Here is a 22401-nt window from a genome sequence, read left to right on the forward strand (position 1 = left end):
ACAGCGAGTTAAGGCTCTTTGTTAGGCAGCTTTAGAAATATTTTGAGCTGTGGGAATTTCTCCCCAGTTCTCTCTCTCCCCTCCCTTTTTTAAATACGAACTTTTATGAACCAGTATTCATCTCCCAACTTCAGAAAGCACACAGGGACATCGGGTCATCTGCATTACAATGCCTGATTCACCATGCATTTATATAATAAATTATGTTTCACTCTATAAGAAAAATTATTTCCTGACAAAATGAAAATGCTCATTTTTTGCAGTTATTTAAATCCAAGACCAAAAACCAGGCTCCAACCAAAAAGTCTCATTAATTTAATTTTATCCAATGCATACCCACATGGAGGGAGAAAGAACAATTGCAAACTCATAGTTTTATTATCTGGATCAGAAGATTATTTTAGAATGTGGGAAAAGAGATATCAGAGAGCTATAGATATATACATTGTACGGATAACTGACTACTCGTATATCTCTATTAGTTGCATCCATCATTTAGTAAACTTTAAGATTTTTCTATGTGACGTGTAGGATACTTATTGTAGCATTTGAGTATTCCTGCTCAAATATTCGAGCTTCCAGTGATCTCTATTTTTCTCTTAGAAAATTTTTGTATGGAAGACAAATATTGTATAATTTCATTGCTCCCTTCCCAATTAATAGGAGATTTCTGGTTTCACTGCTCTCTCCAAAGGAGAAAAAAAAGTAAGGTGTGAATAAACCAAGCTTTACTTGTAATATATCTATGAATGTAAGTTCTGGAAATGCCACTCACCAAGTGCCCAAGGAATACACTTTGTCAGAAATCCCAGCTCAGCACAGACACTATCTGTCAAGCAGCCCTGCTGCAACACCAGCTCTAAGCAGGCACAAAGGAACACAGTTTACTCACGATCCCATACAGAGCCCTCCCACAACAGAACACTCTTACTGTGCTTCTTCCTCACAAAGTTAAATGTTATGTTCCACACTAAAAAGGACAAAATGAAGGGTATATGAATGGCAGCATTTTTAGTATGTGTTGAATGCCATTCTGCTGAAGCCATACATGCTGAGAGCTCGAACTAACAGCACACCACCCAAACCCAAGTGTTGCCCTTTCTCACAGGAATGGTATGGTTCAGTAAGACTCCCAAGTACATGGGATTTGCCTTCTTAGGGAGTTAACTACACAGATCCTATCTGGTGAAAGTCCAAATTATTACCTATAATTAAAATGTCAGTTTCTCACAGATTTCTTCACTGATTCAAAAATTACTGCATGTCATTTTAAAACAAACACAAAAATAACAGAAGTATGGCCCTATAAGAGAGGATTTCACTGAAGTCAAACTGAAAAAAAAAAAAAAAAAGAGTTGCAAATGTACGATATTTCTAAATCAAAATTTTCATCCTGAAAATGCAGGAAGTAGTTCCCTAACAGAAGGCCTCAGCCCAAAGTTCAAATAAATCACTTCAATATGCTTTTCTCTTTGACACGGAGATAATTGCTTGTTAGTGCTGGATCGCTCAGAAGATTAGAGTGGCAAAGATTTAAGAAAAAATAAATAGTAGGATAATACTTAAATAATCAATCAAAATGAAAAGAGAAAGAAGCTATTATATCAGATGGAAGATATTCCAAACGCTGGAAAGAAAAAGACAAATATAGGACACTTGAACCAGTTTTACAGCAAATGCTATGCAGAAAAAAGAAAAAAGAAAGCTGTTACTGATCAAGAGAGAAAAAAGAGTAAATAGAAAAGAGGAGAAAAAGTATGAAATTAAACTGATTTGCAGATAGGTTATCTCCATGACTTCATTATTATTTAGAAGCTAATTCTGTCACTTTTTGGACATGGACAATCTGCTGCATATCTATGTGGGACACTTGAAAAATGGATCAAGCTAACAATTAGTCAGCTCTCTGAAGGGCATGGAACATTGTCGTGACATCCAAGACACTTTCTAAACATTATCTTTAATGCACTTAGTCACACTGAAGACTCCAAGGCTCCCAGTTTCTTAAAAATACATTGATAAAGTTCACGTTGCCTTCTCCCTGAAATTTTCCTGCAGCTACTAGTGGAAAACCCCTAATAAAAATCTCAGTAGAGTAACAATTAAGTGAAACGTCCATCACCTATGACAAAGATTAGTGCTGTCTTGTAATGACTGGATGGGAATTATAAAATGGCAAAGATGTCTTCCTCAATTCTAATTGAGAGTCATTGAAAAAAAGCAAATCAGTGCTGTTTGTTTCATTCAGTATCTATGGAACACAGAGAGCACTTTCAAAAATGCCCTTTTCCTAATGCAAATTATTTCTTAGCAAAGAGTTTATATAATTCTACAATCTAATCACACTGGAAAGCAGCTGAATTTGAGACATCCATTTCTACATATAATTGCCCTCTTTTTTTCTTTCGGTGAGTCTTTGCCTTGAAACTTCAGTAAGTGGTAAGACAGCCTGTCTTGTCCCTAAGAAAAAGGGCACGGGGAAACTGCTCCTGGAGGACACTGCCTTTCATCAGCAGGATCATCAGACAGGTGGAAAGCAAGCATCAAACATCAAACACCAGAGCTTTGTTTCTAATAACCAGGCTGGAACATTAGGAGCTTACTTACAGAAATCTGTTTTCTAAAGTGAGAAATTTCTCCCTTCAGCTTCTACTGGCATCCACTTCACTGTTTTCATTGGAAGAACTGCTGCAAAGATCAATCTCCTTCAGGAACAGTTAAGCCATTTCATAAGTCAGATTGTTGCGCGCCTCTGTTAGTAGAAACTTGCCTGTGAAGTACACAACACACCAGCAGCAGAAGCTGCCAATACTTTGGGGCATTTCTGAACGTGTTTCATTTCTCTGTAGCATAGTAGGAAAACCACCTCATAAAATTCCACATCTGTTCAGATGTTTGCCATCCTTCTTGTTTCAAAATAAAACACAAAACATCCACATCAATGTTTCCCCTTCCTTTCACCTGCAAATCAATTAGTAACTCTGGATTCAAATCCACAATGAACACAAAGCACAGCATGAGGGCAGGAAACCAGCATTTGACCATAACACCACACCTACCTAAAAGTGCCAAATAAGCCTTTGTCACTTTCAAACTTGTGCTATTCCACATTCATTCCCCTGGAACATACACATCTCTATTAATACATTAATACATCATTGATACAGCGCACATCATATAAACCAGACCTTGAGTAACTGTTGAAACAACAATTAATATTATTAGTTTTCCACTTTTTTTGAAGAATACTTTCTGACTTCTACAGATTTTAACTTGGGCCTTAGATGCACACAATAGAGCTTCAGAATAACAGCACTTCCACAGAGCTTGAAATACAACTGTCACTGACAGATTTCATTCAATGAAAATGACATTAACTGTCAACAAACCAAATACTATGAATGAATCAGAATTCCTTTTCTTCATTAAACTCTCCTAATCACACAATTACTGCTTGTTAGGACAAGTTCCCAACACAGTCCTTCTGTCAACAACAAATAATCAGCTTCACCCACCTGAAAATTTGGATAAACTATTTGAAATAATAATGGGGTGCCTGCATAAGTCCACTCTTTGTCTTCATTCAAGCCGTGCTCAAGCAAACAAAAAGCACTGAGCAGACGCAACGTGACCAGGCAGTGTGCTCGTCTGTTATGTTTCTCAGCTGCAGGTAGTTGGGGTTCATCTAGGCAGCTCTGCAAAACACTGCCAGCTGAAAACACAATCCATTTCCATCCAACAAACTTTTAAACTTGTCACAGAAATGTTAGCATTGTTACATCCAGTTTTATCAGTAGGAAGAGACATGGCTCCCTGATCATGGGCCTGAGAGAGAGCCTAATTCAATTCCTGATCCAACAGCAACCTACCAGCACTGCCAACACACCAAAGGCATTTTTTCTCTTGACCACCTATTTAAGTTCACCACATGTGCTGATAGGTGAAGCCCTTTGACCTAGGATTCACATACAGTGAATCCTTACGTTTCTCACATTGTATCTGGAGCCCTGTGTCTTGCCTTCATTCACCCGTAGTTTTCTCTGTCATTCCCTCCAGAAAGGGAACCCTGAAGAACAAGGAAATGCTCTGTTCAATTTGTTTTTCACAGTTTACTGGAAGAAAATCAGATTTGGCTCCACTCTCTTACCAAAAACGAAACTGAAGAAGTCAGTTCAAATTAAAAATTTCATGCATAGAGCAGAATAAAACATTTTCAGGAAGTTATTAATGTTTTTAATACAGGATTATTGAATGAGGCACTGCAAGCTGTGATTGTGTTAAAATATGAGAATGCACCCAGTAAGAAAAGAGCTTGGCTGGAAATCTTATGTAAGGATAAATTCCCTAGATTAAAGGACACAAACAATGAGCTGTCAAACAAGATTTCTAAGGGTATTTAAAAGATGAATTATGATTTCAAAATCCATTCAGAACTTCCCTATAGAGCCCAGTAAAAGCCAATATAGCCATCCATTGCAGCCATCAAAAGCAACATCACATTAAGCATCATTTACAGACAACAAACCAGGAGGTATCCTACTTCTTATGAGTATGAAACACTCTACACGGCTACAACCACAACAGCAACAACCACCGGCATAAGTATAATCAAGGAGAAAATAAATTTACAGGAACAACCTGAAGTTGCTCTAGCAGAATAAACATATCTGGCAATTTTGATACTCTGCTGCCTGTGCAAAATAACCAGAAGGATTTAATGTTGTTTGAAAGACAGTAAACAAGAACCATGTATGAGCACACTCATTTTTGTCTTCTGCTCTAAACACACAGCATATACACAAAAGGAATTTTGTGTATTATTTCACATACTACCAAAAATACCATTAATATACTTTAAAAAAAAAAAGGCTATCTACCACTAACCAGTGCTCAAGATGACATACAGAGTGTTAATGTTTAAAGCTTCTGTAATAGACATTGCTAATTGAAATTCCTCTCGAGAGAGTAGTTGGATTCAGGGCTTTATTATCATCATATCACTGCATATACTGCATAGTTTCCTGTTATGTTCTTTCTATCTTTCGTACCATTCTATCCAGACGAGAACATATGAATACTTATTTTCCTAGTACTAGTTACAAACCCATTGGCATTCCATATCTTTGTTGTGAAACTCATACGCTGCACATATATGCACATAGGCACACGCAAAGATCTGAAAAATACACAGAGCTGGAAGGTGCTAAACTGCGTCTGCTGCAGCCAGTTTTTATTTTTTATCTTAACACGGAGCTTACTGCTGCCCTGGATACAAGTAGAAATGGAATTCAATTTTGATTTTTGAAGAATTTTACTAAAGTTAGATGTACACCACTGCTTAGATTTGAGCAGCTATGTCCAACTCCTGCTAGAGCCTCTGAAGCTTAAAGCAATGTTTAATTGACACATTTCCATCCAGTCCAGTAATTCAGTGGTTAAAGGGGAGAAATTGGAGGGAGGAGAGAAGCTTCAGCAAAGTCTTGTCAGTATTGAATTGTAAATAAAGGTTTAAGCCACTCAAAATTCTATCTTTTGTGCAGATTTCATAAAGTCTTCACAGATATCAATTAGTATTATTCAGGGCCTACAGGTGTCTCAAATTCCTTAGATGCCCTGGTGATTTTAAAGTGCTTTTAAACATATGCTTCTATAACCCCCGTTATGCTTGCTAAGCAAGCAAATTAAAATTCCATAGGCTAGCAAGGCACGGATTTTTTTTTCCATTCAACAGAGTTTGATCCTGAGTTCCATTTTCTGATAATGTGTTTTGTTAGGTAAGATTCAATTTACATTGCATGAAATACTTCTCTTCATTTTTCCAAATACTTACCTCAAATCAGCTTTACAAGCTCCCCAAGAAGCATGTCAAAAGCTTGCTCTTCTGTTTGTATCAAAGGATGCTAGACTAACGGATAACAAATTGAACAGAAAATGTTCTACACTTTCTAACAAAAACTAAAGCTGAACTGCAACTTATTTTCTTAAGGGAAAAATCACAGTAATTGCTTGATTTTCCAGACATTACTACTGGTTCCCTCAGAAAAAGCAGCTTATATCTGCCATGCCAAATGAGCACGAGGGTTAGGAACTTATAAGAACTAAAGAGATGAGATTGAAACCAATGTTACGAGAATGAATTTGGATGATCTGTGAATGAAATGACTACAGATGATGTCTAGCAAAATTTAGTAACATGGAATAAATTAAAATAAATAAAATAAATTTATGTTCTGAAAAAAAAAAAAAAAGCATACTGCCCCTGCCTCAGCAGTGCTACAAATTGTAACTTTGCTACAAATTAATAGAGTAAGACACCTGTTATTTTAGAGGTGTTTCCTTATGCTTATTTGTTAAAGATGAGCAGAAGAAGAAATGAAACCCAACAGAAAATTTCTGAGTTGCAGCTACCATCAAGCTAGGATCAGCTCAAACCAAAAGAGGAAAAAAGGGAAAGCATTTGCCTGGGTAGTTCCTTGAAACTTTTGCAAAAGCCAAGTATTCAACTTACAATGCAAGAATATTGTAAACTCCGATGCAATTGCAACTGTCAACTGAATTTGCCCCAGCTACATAGGAAATAGGGCTGATATCGACACACACCTTTGTTAAAAAGTTTTATTAAATGACTACTTTAACTAACACAATGTGAAAAAGCCATAAATTATCCTGCTGCTAACACGCAAGTGGCTATTTGCCTGATGGTGATCCTGTGCATCTCTTGCTTAATGCATTATGAAACAGATGCTCACATCTTCCTACTAGGACTTTTTAGAAACACAATTATGAAGGCAAAATTAGAGAAAAACAGTTGGCATTGCAGAAAAATCTCTTAACTAAGCAGAGGCTCAGCTAAGATTTTTGTAATGTAACAGGCTTTAATCATCTACGAGATACCTACTCTACCTAAAAAGACACAAAAACATGACCAGATACTGTTTCTACAAGGCTGGCTATACAAGACCTATACAAGTCACTGTCGCCAGCAGTGCTCCTCCTCAGCTAGATACCTGTCTCTGCTTTGCCAGACTGTCTTTTTCAGCAAGAAGCTGAAACATAAAGGTTTTGTTTTCTCTTTTCATTTTTTTTTTCCAAGAAGGATTCCACCTTGATTTAAACTTTTTTTTTTTTACGACTTCTTACCCTTCATTTGAAAATGCTTGAAATGTTGAGATTACCCTTCATTCAACTGCTCTGCACATCATCTCCCACATCAGTCACAATGCTAAAAGAAAAGCACAACTTTCCATATGCTCATATACAAAGTCTATAAATCAAATACTTAAATTTCTTAGTGATTTCCTTATAAAATATTGCATACAGACAACACTTGATATAAACTATGGGAATCAAATGGAATTGTATGTGCAAACATGTTTTATTTATTTCTTGATGTACTTCTAAGGCAAGTGTTAAGTTCTTCTGAAAACCATGTTAGAGGGGCGAGACTGACTGACATGGTGTCACTAGAAAGGAAGACAACATGTTAAGGAAATGAAGAGATGTTGAAAGAGTTGAGTCATCAAGAAAAAGGGGAATTTTAAATAACATTTTACCAAATTCGGATAAATAAACAACTCCTGTCAGATTGTTTCCATGCTCTCATTTGACTGAAAGCACTGCACCACGAGTTTGGCTGCACTGACCCACGGTCCAAAGCAGAAGTTGGCCCCAGAAGGTGGCCCCATTTTGCCATGCCCACCTGGCCACCTTTTCCTGGCCATAAATGTCCATCTCCACCCTTGCATGGGTTCTGGCACTCACTCAGATAGATGAGAAGCTGATTCAGCTTGCTCAACGGGTAAAAATGGATACCACCAAATGAGGAAAAGGAAGCGAGGGAGAGAGAGGCAGGAGCTTGGCTGATGGTTTTGGTGGCAGTAAGCCATGCGATCAGCTCTGCTGCATTCCCTAAATGCAAAGCTCTGCAAGAGCAGCTCCGCTGATGTAACTAATCACCACTGCAGTTACGCAAAGGATCTGCTGCTCTTTCCCTCCTGGCTACACATTCCCCACTACTTATTTCCCTTGCTACAGTCCTGCCATTTGTCTGACCCCTCAGCAAGCCAATTCGGCTTGCTAACCCAGAAAAAAAAGATTTATTTCCTCTTTATTTCCTACCTGACATGCAAGCTAAATTTGCTTACTGAGCAGCTGACAAGCACTAGAAATGGCTCAAGACTGCTGGCAGTCGTGTTTTGGGGTGACAACATGTTCTTAAACAAGTTCAGCAGCTTGTTGGGATCCTTCAGCTGCCACCCTTACAGCCACCTCAGTGAGTAACAACCACGGCTGTGCCCCTGCCTTCTCCCACCATGGTGCCAGTCCAGGTGCTCCTCCACACGCTGATGGAGTAGCTCATACATTAAAAAAGCAGAAGTTTCATTTTCTTTTTTTTTTCTTTCTTGTTTCTTTGTAAAGAGCTGAATTGGCTCATTAAGAGGTCAAACTCCTGTTTCAGTGGGATTTTTCTTGGGCAGGATCATGAAGTAAGGGGAGAGAGAAGGTAGGACTTATGTAAACTCAAACAGCCAAAGAACCACTGCTTAAAAATGGCAGCAAAGTGCATCAAAATGTAGGAGCCAAGATTTTACTGAATGCAATCTGAAATGTGTATGCTGCACATACATTAGAAAGATATATGTCTAATACAGCTATATTACAATCAGTAAAGATCGAGTACAAAATGACCTGACAATGCTATTTGCTCTGTACAGTAAATATACAAAGATAACAGCCACTTCTTTTGAGGTACCATTGAGGTAACATATTGCTTTCCACAAGCCATGACATCTTAGCTAGTAGAAAAACACCAACCATTCACTTCACAAGAAAAAGTCAGAAGAGAGGACCACTTCCCTGGGGTGTTAAAATCCACCACCTCTTCAGATTTGTCTTAAGTCCATGCAGCTGGCAGAATTAGGAACAAACATTACTATACGCATAATGCTGACACAAGTACTAAGCCGTACAGCAGCTGATCTTAGGCGCGTGCATAATAATGAACTCCCTGATGTAGTTTTCAACTTGGAAAACCCTATGTGTCTTCTATTTTAGATTCCTTTCAACAGTTAACGACTAAAGCCCTTATTCACGAGGTAAATTTATCTTGGGAAATGCCCTGAAAGCACAGACTGTACTCTTCCTATGTACAGTAGCTTACTATTTTCTGAAGATTTATCACATACATTTCTCACTAAGAGATTACATTTAATTATTTCCCAAACCAAATATACATATCTTATACAGCATTTTACTAAAAAGTAAAGGATTTTTAAATGATCCTTCTGTTCTAACAGACTGATTATATAAGTCTGGTAATTGAGGGCTTTAGGCCCAATCATTTTATCCTTGTTTTTATCGTCTTGTGTTTATTTATTATCACAGCAGCAGCTGAAAGAAGCATTTGGAAAGATCTCACAAGGAAAAATTCTTGTTGGCTTTTCCCACTACAAGTGTCCAGCCAGCTTCTGTACAATCACACAATAGCTAGTGAATTATAGAGTGAGGTTTTTAACTTATTGCAAGATTTCTTTTTTTTTTTTTTTTTTTTTTTGGCAACATGGATCTCCAATCTGAGAACCACGTCCAAAGTCTAGATGGCACTGGGTTCTGACTTCAATTCATTCTTTACTTTGGCCATGATATGAAACATAAATCACCCATACAATAGAATGTAGCTGATGTTTGCTAACATTTCTTATTCAATGAAACGCAGGGATGTGACATGAGAAAGCCAAAGAACAAGAATATAAAGATGCGCGAATATTTATATAACTATTAAATTGTAAGCACTATTCTTCTCTTGTTTTGCTAAAGGGTATGACTCCATCTCCTGAGAGCGTCATCCCATGCTTAACTATATAACGGTCAGAGGATGAAAGATATATACGTGTTAGTGAATTATTAATGTAGGTTGGATTTTAATCTACAAGATTGTAGAGTAACAAATGTCCCAGCGGACAAAGAATGTGATCAAATATAGTTAAGAATACAAACTCTTCCCTGCCAAAATGACCTATTCTAGGCTATTTTCTAAAAAGGATAAAAATGCAAGTAAGCCTTACGCAAAGTAGTCAAAGGGTATCTTAAATTTTACTTGTTCATGTAATAAGAAACTTAGATTTGTCTGAACACAGGAAAGTCCGTTTACTTTCTGCCTCATGGAACTGCAGGAAACATCGATTCAGAGACTCTAAAAGGAACCAAGACACACACAAAGGGAAGGCTTTGAAGCCAAATATGTAGGTATGACAACACAGCTATTCTGTATGAGCATCTCCTTCTTCCAGCTGGACATAACACTCCTATTTGCAAAAAGTTCACTTTCTTGTCAATGTTTTCAATATTGTTCATCCTTTATCCCATTTGCTGGATGGTGGTACAACACTTCAAAATGCTTCTTTTACTGTTGCTACCATTCTATCTTGAGAATCTTTAAGAAATTCAAGGAAGAACGCTGTAAGTGGTGGATCTGTTGTGTTTTGTGTAGCTTGTGGCTTCCTGATGGGTAAAATACTGATGCCAAAGAATGCATAGATTTCACACGTATCAGCAGTTATGGGTCAAAAGTAACGTAGCATCAGTCAGAATTACTCAGATGCTCATACAGCATCTCATTCATACATTCAGAGGAAAAGAAAAAAAACATCTTGTAGAAAGGGACAGGACAGCATTTGGCAGCAAGAGGATTATCTACATCCAGAAAGATGAGGTGCAGCCTATGCAAACAAGAAAGATGGTGAAAAGCACACAGCTTTTGTGTACTAAAGTGACATGTAGCAGCCTGGACAAAGAACGGGTTTCATTCCTGTAAACAACCTTAATGCATGCAAATAGATACTGTATTCCTAAGTAGAACCTGATCAATGATTAATGTGATTTTTGCATCAGCTCTTGCAATAAAATGACCTTTCAATGTAAACAAACATTAGGCCATATAGACAAAGCGTGTGCAAGCAGTGGACAGAAAGAACAGTTGTGCCACATGCTTCTGTAGGTGGTATTTATTTGGCCAGCTCAGTGACAGTCACATGGAGGGAATGATGATACACTGGAGGTACTGGCAATACCAACAACCTGTATGAGTTTAAACTTCTACAGACCTGACTTTTTGGCCTCCTTTTTCCTACAGATTTCCAAAGCATCTCCTGGGTTTTAGTTTCTACATTGTTCAGCTCAGTTTGTTCCAACTGATAATGCTGAGCCTCCGAGCTCTGATTGCTCTGTTTTTGAACCTGGAGACTCATTGACTTTCTTTTCTTTTCTTTTTTTTCCCTTATCCTTCACTTAAAAATGTTGCAGATAAATTTTTGTCTTGTTTAGCTCTCCTCTTGTTTAATAATCTCTTCATGGGGTGGAAAGAGATTACATAAACACGGCCATCTCCTTTATTATGGTTTGCCACTCTATCTATACACCCGGTACAGTGGCTGCATGGATTTTAACTTGTGATTTTAACTTTTCTGAACATAGAGTATATGACCTATGCGTTTTTTGTTGTTGTTGTTGTTTATTGCTTTTTAAATTTTTTTTTCCCTTTTGTATTTTTTGTAACTATTCCCAATATCAACTTTTGCAGTTTGTAACATCACCCAGTGACAGGTGGTCTGCTTTTTGCTGTTTTTGTTTTTCAACTTAAATTTTGTGGTGGTAACAGTTTCAGTTTCAAGCTGTCTGCTGTAATTCAGTAATACCTGGCAGAGGTCTCAGTTTAGGTTTCTTTTAAGCAATACTTAGCCATTTCTGATATCACACTTCACAAGACTATTATATGACAGACACCCTTAAGCACCAGGTGTAAAATCATACCATTCTGGAAACAGTTCAACTCGCAACAATCAAATAGTGATATCCTGTCACTTTTTGGAAGCTGTAAGCCATAAAAATGAAATACAGCTTTTACACATGTGATTTTACACCTTCTCCAATACATCTACTTCTCTAAACCAAAAGCCATTTATCATTTTTCATTTGATGGCCATATCAAATTATTCAGGAGCAATATAAATTATTTGTGCCACCTTTCACAGCACAGAACATTTCCTTCAGGCACATTTGTATGACTGAAATATTGTTTTCTTGTGATGACGCCTAATTTCCTCTCAGTAAAGCTTCTTACAACATCCCCCAAAATTTTATGTTGAATGACATTATCAACTCATTGGAAATTTAGATTTTCTTTTACCATATTTATATTTTCAGTTCTGCTTTTTCTTTATATCATCCTAGGTCTTAATCTTCTACAATAATATCCCTCCCAGTGACCAACAGTATTACTTCATAGTGTCTGTTTCCTCGCTCTTCTTGTTTTCTGATTTGGCTATGTCTTAAAATTTTGACTTTTACACACACACACACATATTTAAGCTCAGGTCTTTCAGTCGTATTTTCTCTCATTTTGAAGTCACTTCTCCGCACTTAAGTTTACTTTAATTTGAATTCTACACTATCAAAAATTTGGCATCTGAACTGGAAAAAAAAAATGCTAACAAATGGATCACATGTTACTCCAACCTCTTAAATTTTACAAGAAAGTGAAAGAAAAATGAAATCAAAAGGCAGGAAAGAGCGGGAATGCTCCAAGCCCCTCAAACTGCTGTGACAACTGATCTGACCAAAAAAAATCCACTTCAATAAAACGACTTGGAATCATAGAATTATAGAATCATTAAGGTTGGAAAAGCCCTCCAAGATCATGTGGTCCAGCCATCACCCTACTACCAATGTCACCCACTAAACCATGTCCCTAAGCAGCATGTCCAACCTTTCCTTGAACACCCCCAGGGATGGTAACTCCAGCACCTCTGTGTCCCAACAACTGACCACTCTTTCTGAGAGGAAATGTCTCCTAATTTCTAATCTAAACCTCTTCTGGTGCAACTTGAGGCCGTTCCTTCTAGTCCTATCACCATTTACCTGTGAGAAAAGGCTGACCCCCAGCTCCCTACACCTTCCTTTCAGGTAGCTGTAAAGAGCAATGAGGCCTCCTCTGAGCCTCCTCTTCTCCACACTAAACACTCCCAGTTCCCTCAGCCGCTCCTCATAGGAGGTGTGTTCCAGGCTCTTCATTATCTTTGAAGCCCTTCTCTGGGCACGCTTCCAGGGCCTCCATGTCCTTCTTGTAGTGAGGGGCCCAAACCTGAACACAGCACTCAAGGTGCGGCCTCACCAGAGCAGAGTACAGGGGGACAATCACCTCCCTGGTCCTGCTGGCTACACTACTTCTGATACAGGCCAAGACGCCATTGGCCTTCTTGGCCACCTGGGCAGTGTACACTGCCTGGTCATGTTCAGGCAAGCATCAATTAACACCCCCAGATCCTTGGCCTCTGCACAACTTTCCAGTCATTCTGCCCCAAGCCTGTAATGCTGCATGGGGTTGTTGTGGCCGAAGTGCAGGACCCAGCACTGAGCCATGTTGTTGAACCTCATCCTACTGGCCTATTCCCATCGACCCATCCTGTCCAGGGCCTTCCTACCCCCCAGCAGATTGACACTTCCCTCAAACTTGGTGTCATCTGCATACTTACTGAGGGTGCACCCAATCCCCTCAAAATGACTACTTCCCTGACCGGGAATCGAACCCGGGCCGCGGCGGTGAGAGCGCCGAATCCTGACCACTAGACCACCAGGGACCTGTTCTGAAGGATTTTACCCCAAACTTGGAGAGCCACACACGACACACACACAGTGCAAACTGCAACTCACCCATAACCTACCCCTGGGAAGAGGCAGAAAAATACAAGTGTTCTTATTTTGCCATTATTGCTTACAGATAATAGAGCTGACAAAAAAGCCCAGTTATAAAAAGGGAGAAAAGCATTTGCCTGTGGTTGCTTCATCTTCTTGCACTCTGCCTCTCACTCTCACACCCAATTCTTCTGGAAATACACATTGTGCTGCTTTATAAACATCGTTTTCATTTCCTTTTCAGGGAGTTGTCTATTAACAGTCATTATTATAGTGCCCTAACTATGTCAATGCCACATAAAAGTTCCAGCCTTCTATCCAAACATCCCTCAGCTTCTCTCTCAAAGGCTTATAAGGAAACAGAAGGAAACACAATGTGAAAGCACTGGAGCATATGTCTATACACCTCCACCACCAAAACAGAAAAACCAGTGACCCAGAAATACCCTGAACTGTGGATGGATCTCTAAAGACCACAAGCAATCAACAGAATGCATCTTGACTCTCTACAAATCATTATTTTTTAAAAAACTTTTTCTTCTTAAATAGAAGTAATTGTAACCTCTCAAAGCATGTGATGACGTCTGTGATGAGAAGGCTAGAAGTAAAATCAAGGTGCCCCAGAGTCTGTGGAAATATAGACATAGACTTAAATGAAAGCAGAACACTACCCCAAGAGAAAAAAAAACATTGGCTTAAGTACATTTTTCATTGAGAAACCTTCTAAAAGCTCTGGTAAGTGTGGCGTCCAACTGAGTGTAGCAGAACATGTCTTTTTCTCCAAACTATAGCATAGTGTGTTTTTGTCACAGGCAGACAGATACAAATATAAGGAATTCCTAACAGCAGCAGCTAACGGCATCACTTGGCCTTCCTAGCAGAAGTAACATTTTTTTTTTCTATTCTCTGCTATATGTTGAATTTGTTGAACTCTTACTAATTTATTAGTTATACAGCATGCACTTACTTGCAACACAACCTCAAGGACTCTGTTTTTCTCTGTCTGCTTAGACAATACTGTACTTTTCGGTAGTTTTTTTACGACCTCACCACATTAAACAAGTCAAAAAGTAATGCTTTGATTATTTTACAGCATACCACCAGGGAAACCTGCTGTCAATATCGTGACCACCTTAAACTGTGGAATGTCTTCTCTGAAAGTCTCTCAACTAACTGACAGAACTGTTACATCTGTGTAGCATTATGCATTTTCTCTGATTTTGATAGACAAAAAGATCTGCGTTATAGCCAGTCCTGTACTGAATCTGAAAGATGCAAGAAAGCATGTTTCTTTTCAAATATTTACCTTAAAGATGCTCCAGCTTGTTTAAATTAAGACTAAATTAGCAAGCAGGAAGACAGCATTTCCTAAAACATCTAACATATGAAATACAACCAAATTGCTAACGCTGCCTTGTCAGCAAAGAACATGTCAAATAAAAGCTAAAACTATTGGCTTCTAGTTCAAGAAATTAAGCAGCATAATAATCTTAAGTGTCTTGTGTAATTATACCACATATTGAAATGCATGTTTTAAAACACAAACAAAAAACCTAATTCTTTCACGACATCAGTCAGACTGATCCTGCAATGAGGACAAAGACAACGCTAATTTGTAACTTCAAGGAAGAAAAGCCTAGGAAGTAGGCAAAACCATGAATATTTATCTTTATATGTTTGCATTCATTAAAAATGCCATCACAACTCACAAAGCTTTGGTTCAGATTCAGAAAAAAAATCCTCTGTGCAAAGTCAGTAAGAAGTTAATAACAGCGTTGCATATACTGAATTCTAAGCCGCCTTCATCCATGAACTGCCATAGTGACAGTAAGTCAGTGTGTCTTTCATATATCCGTCCCTTTGATCCAAACATGTAAGAGGCTCATGCCCAAACACACTCACTGAATCTTCATGCTTCAGTTCACAAAGGACACAACAGCAGTTTCAGTGTCAGCCTTGTTAAGCAAGAGTAGGAAGGTAACAGAAAATATAGGAATAGTCACACAGTTTGTTATTTTGTTTCAATAATAGTGGGCATTTTTGATCAATGAATTTAGACCATCACGTGCCATTTTTGGCAACTCAGTTTTGAAGATAGACAAGCCAGTACTGTTAATATTGCCTTCTCATCTGTCTTTCATACAAATTACTTTTCTTGATCTCCCTTCTCTCACTTCTGATTCTTTCCTCCCATAGCTCTCAAGACAAGGTTCAAAATTACAGTCCCCAGCAAGATTCTCAACCCTTTCCTTTCCAACAATGCTCTGAAAAGAACTCATGCACAGCATTTCTTAGCCCATTCGTGGCATCTAGTAGTCTTGCTGTCCAGTGGACATAGCAAACCATTCTATTAAATTGTGATACGCTCTGAGGGATTCACAGCAAGCATCTAGGAAGGCTCTGTGTGTCTATGGAGAGCACTTGTGAATTAGATTTGAAACAACACGCTGAGTTGGGCAAAAAGATTGCTGGACCTTGCAACTGCATAAAAAAGCTGTCAGGGGGAGAGAGGGAAAGCCATTCATGTCTGCTGAGAAAGGTACAAGTATTTAGATTTAAAACTCTTCTGTTCTGACTGAAAACAATCAAAAGCTGAGGAAAAGGAGACATTTTATTGTCTAATTCTATTCCAAATTATGCCTTAATTGATGGAGCACAGCATTCTGGCAGGGAGGATGATTGACGCAGATGTGAACTGGCCAAACCCAGTGGATACAAAGAAATCTTCCGCTAGAGGAGGAAAAACCACAGACAAAACTGACTGCAAATCTTAGAAAAAGAGGCAGCAGCAGAGGCCTTGATACCAAGAAAATGAAGGCCACTGGCAGGAGATCCCTGCGCATCACAGGTCTAAGAGCAGCAGCGACACAGTGCCTGCTAAAGCAATGCACATTACTTAAGTTGTTTGTAGGTGTGAAGGTCAGCTACTTAACGTCAGGTGACACTAACAAGGACAAAACAGGATCCTACAATAAAACTGACAGTTTGTTTTTACTGACTTGTAAAGAGACCTCATCTGAAGGGCTTAATGAGGGACTAACAGCAGAAAGAATTATTTACTAACCTAAGGATAAGTAGCTAAACAAATGCAATTAGGAGCGGAGGGAAAGGGTTACAAAAATCATGCTAAGGCAAACAAACAAAATCTTTTTTTTCAGTTCAGGCTTAAAGGTTCTCACTTCTTCCACAACAGAACACAGATGATTCACAGCTGTTTGGCATCTGGTGCGCTTCTACCTAGTAAATGCATTCTCTTTTTGTCATTCGATATTTCCAAACACATGAACTGGCGCACTCACATCTAGTCCACTGGAGCACGAGGATCCTACGTGGTTTTGAGTGTTCCTCATATGTTTCTGACAGTGAAAATCAAGAACTAGAGATCTACAGGCATGGTAATAAATAAATAAATAAATAAATAAATAAATAAATAAATAAATAAATAAATAAATAAAAAGCTGTTTCTGCTTAGCAATGCCTAAGAAAATACATTTTCACTTAGTACCACTAATCAATTTGTGAACCTTTCAATTCAAAGATCTTTATGATAGACATTGCTAGTAACTAAAAACATTACATGCTACTGGAAAGGCAGCAAAGTGTTGGTGCTTCTGATTTATGATGAGAGAAGTCTCATGTTTACTGGGTGACTCAGGAAACTTAGCTGCAGTATTTTGCAAATGCAAGATGCAAACTATTGGTTATTTTGTTTTGAAAAGCAGAAGCTTTTGACCATACGAAACCAATTTTAAGTATGCCACAAATTCAAAATAAAAACTACATTTATGTATTACTTTTGGCATCAAATTATTATATAGTTTCACATGAAAAAATATCTCAGCTGAAACAGCTGTGCAAAGTACTCAAGCTAGCTTGCTTTCTTCCTCATTGATAAACCTCTAGTTTACTTGGAAAATCACATTTTTTCCAGATCTCAGTTTGGTAGGCTTATTTGGCAGTCCTTCATCTTTCACAGGCACATTCTCTCTATCTTTTTCTAGCAGACACGTACGTACAAATTTCCATTAAAATTTACATGTCTCCAGTTAAAAGATCAGATTCAGAAGCTTCAAACCTGCATAAGCAGAAAGAACAAGGGCAAAGTGCAAGTAGCAGTGCTTGAGATAAATTACAAAAATAAGGCTTAAAAGTGACATTTACCAATTTTCTAAAGTTAAAAAAAATAATCAGGTTTTCACAATGCTACAAGCATAGCTATCAGGATGTATTTGAAATTAATATGTGCTAGGCCTGCAAGAGTGCTCAAAAACATTATAATGCTGCATTTAGCATACATGTTTGTTAATAAATGAATGAACAAGAATGAATAAAAAGGAAACAAAATGAATGAAAGTAAGTTTCTAGTCAAAATGTATGAAATCATGTTTTATATTTGTGTATATATATATATAAATACATAAAATCATGTTGTATATTTGCATATGTATGTAAAAACACTATACTGACCCGGCATAAGATTTGCACACAAAGACTATCTCTGGACACATATGTATGCAACCCGGATCTCTCCTCATTTGTACTTTCCTGACAATCAATAGCTCTGAAATAAAAGTGTTTAATTCTATATAGTAGAAATACACATTGGCCCATCATAGCACATAAGGCAATTCCATGGCCTATTCATGATTATGGCTAAGGCACAGCATCTTTGCTTTTAGCAGAAGTGGAAGCATTTTTTCAGCATTGTTAGAATGATTCCCTCACCCTCCTCCTGCCACAAAGGTCTGCACTAACATTACTGAAGTAGTTCATGCCTTTCAGAGGAAAGCTGCAATAATGACTGCATATTCTTCATTTTCAGACTTGCCTGTACAACTCATAAAACTCAGATTCTGATAAAATTACATTGCTCTGTTTCTCAAAGAACTGCATACCTCTAACACTATCTTGTTAACATTCTTATTTTCTCAGATGATTATTAGGGGACAAGTGGCGTAACTCCTTGATGAAAATACCTCAAATTCAGACAGACACAATGAAAATACATTCTAGAGGACAATTATGGAAAATGATCCTGAGTAAGACAGACAACCTACTTTTGTTTCCCAATTGTTCACACACAATAACTCATAGTTAGTGAAGCAAACCTTGAGTTTTCACATAGGCAATGTATAAACATCTTTTTTGTCTTAAGAAGAGGTTTGACAAAAGTTACAAAAGTCAAAAACTTATTTTTATTATCTCTACAATCAGACAGTAAACAAACTAAGAACCATTCTGTTTGCTGCTGTTGGTGACAGGTAACATTTCTACAATCACCCTTCAAGTAGTAAAAATCACCCAGTAAAAAATTAACTAAATATCTCAAGCAAATAATGAATGGAAATTCAAACACCTTCAGAATATGTGAATCAGTAGCAGAAATATGCAGCAGTTTTAGAAATAATAATAAATTTCCCTGTAAAATTTATTATTTGTGTTTAGAAAGCTCTCTCAAAAGGTGAAAACTGAGAAAAGACGGAACTTCAGGCTGTTTATCAGAAGTTCTACGAACAAGTCCCACTGTCACAAAGCCTGAATATCAGTCTGCCTTCCACAAAATAACTATTTAGCTTGTCATTTTGTCTGTAACTTCAGGCTTCGGACTTGACCAAATATACTACCCTGAGTCGATATTACCCTCCTTCCCCAACTAAATACACACAGCCCAAAAACAGAACCACCCCCCAAATACAACTTTTTTCTCTTCCTACAATCTTCAAACATAGTCAATTAAATCAATAACCATCAGTCCTAGTACCTTGACAGTCCTACTATTTAAGTTCTAGAAAGTGTAACCAATCACCACTATATACAAGCAAAATTTTGGGGGCAATCTTCATTTTAAAACTTCTCCACTGGCAAAAATAAAAGCTAAGTAACTTTTAAATGTTTACCTTCCTCCAGGATTTTAATATCCTTAATTGTATCACCAAAATATGTGATTCAATACTGTCATTTAGTTTACCAACTGTAACCTATTCTGAGATATAGGAAAAAAAAAAGGTGTATAATTTCCTGTCCAAAATCACAAACTGTGTAATTCAAAGAAAGCTCATCCCAGCCAAACAGTGACACTCAAATGTGTGGGTTAAGTGGAAGTCCAAAAATTGCTGTCAATTAAAAACAAAACAAAACAAAAAACAGTAGCCTAAATTGAAAGACCTTGGTCTCTATTTTTAAACTCTCCTGGTCTTAGCAGAAAAACAAAAAACAATCTCATTCAACTTCCCCTATTAATACTCCCCCCAAAGCAACTACTGCCTGTCAATGTAATATCCTATATGGCATAGTCTAGAAATTAATCTAGAGAAAGTAGATGACACTGTGATCTCATAACGTATGCTGTAGTGAGAAAAGCAACAGCTATTGTCCTCAACAAGTTTCTAACTAAATACTGCCTTCACTTCCATGCTCACCAGAGCACTTACCTTTTGGGTATTATACTACGCAATTTGATCTAACATTTGGTGATCTATACCTTATCCATATGAAACAATGCACAGTTAATTTGCAGGTGAATACCTCAGCATGACAAATTCTAAATATGTAGACTGGTATAGATTTGTGTTTATACAGTGGAGTTATGGGAAACTCACTCCTAATACAGAAGCGTTCTGCCTTCAGAGGGCCAGGAATGGCACTGCCCTGTCCCACATGGACCAACAAGCTCTCCCAGCACCGATGAGCTCCTCCGGCACTGGTGCGTGGTCCAGCTGCAGCCATATGGCTGCACGGTGCTTCCGTTCATGCAGCAGGTGTACCTGCCTCTGTCAGCCTGCAGATTTTTATGTTTCAGCATTGCTTATTCTTAACAAGCCCTATAACAACAGCAGTTTGCCATTCAGACTCAGGCTATACTATCATTTTCCTTCAAAGAACGTTGACTTGCACACTACGTATAGCTGCTTGCACCTGGAATCCTGCTATAAAAAGGAGACTTGGGACTTCACCTACCTGCAATACAGAACTTGAAACTAAAGCATTAGAGAAAACACGCTTGCTACTGAGGCATGTAATTTCTTCCTTCCTCTTCATTCTAAAATTACTCGTGTTGCATAGTTGATGAAAAAAGCCCAAGCAACCCAGGATTTGAGTCACATAGAACATGGTAGATCCTTATCAGAGGTGCTCTTCTTGCTAAACATGGAAAAATGTGCTGTGCTCTGTAGGACAGAGAATAGATAATTTCTTACAGTTATCCAGAATGTTTCTGAATAACAAACTGTATTTACTATAGATTTTGTTTCAGCTATTTAAAAAGTATTTCTGTGTTGTTTTTGTTAGTTTTTGATGTTCTATTTGTATCCAGAAGCATCCTCTACTGCAAAAATGGCAAGGTGACAGACCCGATTATTAGAACTTGACATCAACATTCCCACATTTCCTGGCAAAGGCTTTATTATAAAAGCCACAAAAGAGTGAATTTTAAATATGACAGGACACCAGAAAATTGTTTCCATTTCCAGTTGTCTGTCTGAGCCTGAATAACCACCACGTCCACAAAGTTATCTCCTTCCATCCCTAAGCTCATTGCCCTCATCCCTCTACCCAAAAGGGTAAGGGGTGCTTCCTCCATCTCTCCCTGTACTTGTTAAACCTGAAGATCAAAATGGTTTATTTGCAGAAGAATTAATTAATTTTTCCCCATTGACACATGCTTATTTATACAGCTCTACCAACAAAGAGGAAAATGAGAATTCATTGGACATAGCATCTACATTATCATTACTTCAACAAATCCATTCTGTTTGAGACAAAATGAGCTACAGTTAAAATTCTTTTAATTACTGGGAAATTCCTGTTTATATTAGCATGCCAAACAGTGCCATCAGCAGAGGAGGTGCCCTGGGCCACCTGCAGCCCCAACAATTTTAAAGAAAATTGCCCTGAAAGCAAAATGATATTAATTCATCACTATTCATCTGCAGGAACTAGCTACCACTTAAGTTAATCAATAAAAATACATTAAAATTTTGGGAGGCTGTGCTTTAACTATGGTTCAAGCTCAAACAATTAAGATGTGAAACATGCCACTGGTGATTACTGCAGTAAAAGAAAGGGTCAGCTGTTCTGCACTTTCTGAGAGAAAGAGGCAAGCATCTCACAGAAAACCATAAAATCCATAACAAGTTTTCAACGTGCAATTTTATATCAATAGACCTCACAAAACTGAATGCTGAGCCCTCTACTGCCATTATTCTTTCAGCAGAGAGGCCGAAGAAAGGCCTCACAAAAGTGACTTTGTATAATTTAACTGGGCTAGAGCCCACAAAAACTGCTATCGCTGACGCCCAGCGTGCTGACAGGAAATAGTTGCTGTCTTGAGCCTTGATCTACCCACGTGAAATGGAGCTTGCTGGCTGACCACAGACCGGCCTCTGTTCTCTTTGTAATCGTCAACATCTGCTCTGCAGATCTATGAATAATTTTATGACACACAAAAAATTGCTCTCCTACTGACTCCAAAGGTTTTGTTGTTGTTGTTGTTGGTTTTTTTTAAACATATGTGTAATCGGACACTGAGATGAAGAGAGAGCCTGTTCTGTTCGCAGGTTAAGAGTTACATTCTTCTGAAAGATGCCATTGAAACACGACTCAGAGTAAGTAGGGAATGCTAACATTGCTGCCTGTTGGCTTTTAAAATCATGTGGCCAGATAAATGTTGGCAGTTGAGATCATACATCATGGTCAAATACTGCACAAAGTGGA

At 38.0% G+C, this 22401-nt stretch overlaps 1 protein-coding gene and 1 non-coding gene across 9 annotated transcripts in view; both read right to left on the reverse strand.

Annotated features, from left to right (window-relative positions):
• The window catches only part of B3GNTL1 (UDP-GlcNAc:betaGal beta-1,3-N-acetylglucosaminyltransferase like 1), a 126186-nt gene that overhangs the window by 58131 nt on the left and 45654 nt on the right, over positions 1-22401 (reverse strand). Inside the window, exon 1 of one of the 8 annotated variants that reach the window (XR_011088834.1) lies at positions 3516-3534. The exons of the other annotated variants lie outside the window; for them this stretch is intronic. The gene's annotated coding sequence lies outside the window, so the exon portion shown is untranslated. Of the gene's footprint in view, positions 1-3515; positions 3535-22401 lie in introns of those variants that run through there. 8 annotated transcript variants of the gene reach the window in all.
• TRNAE-CUC (transfer RNA glutamic acid (anticodon CUC)) lies at positions 13563-13634 on the reverse strand. Its single transcript has one exon. It is a non-coding gene; the product is annotated as a tRNA-Glu (tRNA).

Source organism: Anas acuta, chromosome 18 (assembly GCF_963932015.1).
Source record: "Anas acuta chromosome 18, bAnaAcu1.1, whole genome shotgun sequence".
Taxonomy (NCBI): Eukaryota; Metazoa; Chordata; class Aves; order Anseriformes; family Anatidae; genus Anas; species Anas acuta.